Source organism: Coregonus lavaretus (genome assembly GCF_964263955.1).
Source record: "Coregonus lavaretus genome assembly, contig: HAP1_SCAFFOLD_680, whole genome shotgun sequence".
NCBI lineage: Eukaryota > Metazoa > Chordata > Actinopteri > Salmoniformes > Salmonidae > Coregonus > Coregonus lavaretus.
In genome coordinates, this window is record NW_028164815.1 from 279,312 (window position 1) to 279,993 (window position 682).

The following is a 682-nucleotide window of genomic DNA, read 5'->3' on the forward strand; positions in this document are numbered from 1 at the left end:
GACACGGGCATCATGGTGGCCAGGATCAGCGCCAGGCAGTCCGCCACGTCTTTGTTGGGGGCGCAGGCCAAGGCAGGCGTGTAACCTGAGGGGTTCAAACAGAACAGCAGAGGGTCACTTCAGGAGCATCACCGTTTACTATAACACTTTTGGTGAAAAACATGAAATAACAGCAGGCTAGGAGATACAAAGTTAAGACAATAACCAAGCAGTGGACTAGAGAGAAACATTTGTGGACACATTGAGAAGAGAAGTACAGAAGAAAACGGTGTTAGCGTTATGGATCTTACCATTGTCATCGACTGCTAGCACGCTAGCACCCTTCACTAGTAGCTCCTGAACCACCACCGTCAGACCATTTCTGGCTGCAACGTGTAACGGCCTGAGGAGAAAGTACCGTCAGATTAGCCAGCAGCAAATGAGGATACCTCCCAAATGCCAGACTATTCCCTATATAGTGCACTTCTTCTAATTCTTCTGGCCCAATTAATACAGCTGAACCATACGTACGTCTGTAAGGCTGCGTTAGTCGAGTTGATTAGGTTCCTGTCTGTAATCTTCTCCAATATCAACAAAGCACTGGTTTCATGCCCCTTTAAAAACCAGAGTCAAACATGTCAGACCAAAATTTCAACCAGAGAGAGCCAACTGTTCAGATGAACGTCATCTTCATGTGGGGATG

General features: G+C 46.9%; 1 long non-coding RNA gene across 1 annotated transcript; it reads right to left on the minus strand.

The window, feature by feature from the left end:
* Positions 1–595, minus strand: LOC311116594. Its single transcript, XR_014611449.1, has 3 exons — positions 511–595; positions 291–382; positions 1–85 (listed from the first exon to the last, which is right to left on the minus strand). It is a non-coding gene; the product is annotated as an uncharacterized lncRNA (long non-coding RNA).
* Between the last annotated feature and the right edge of the window lie 87 nt (positions 596–682).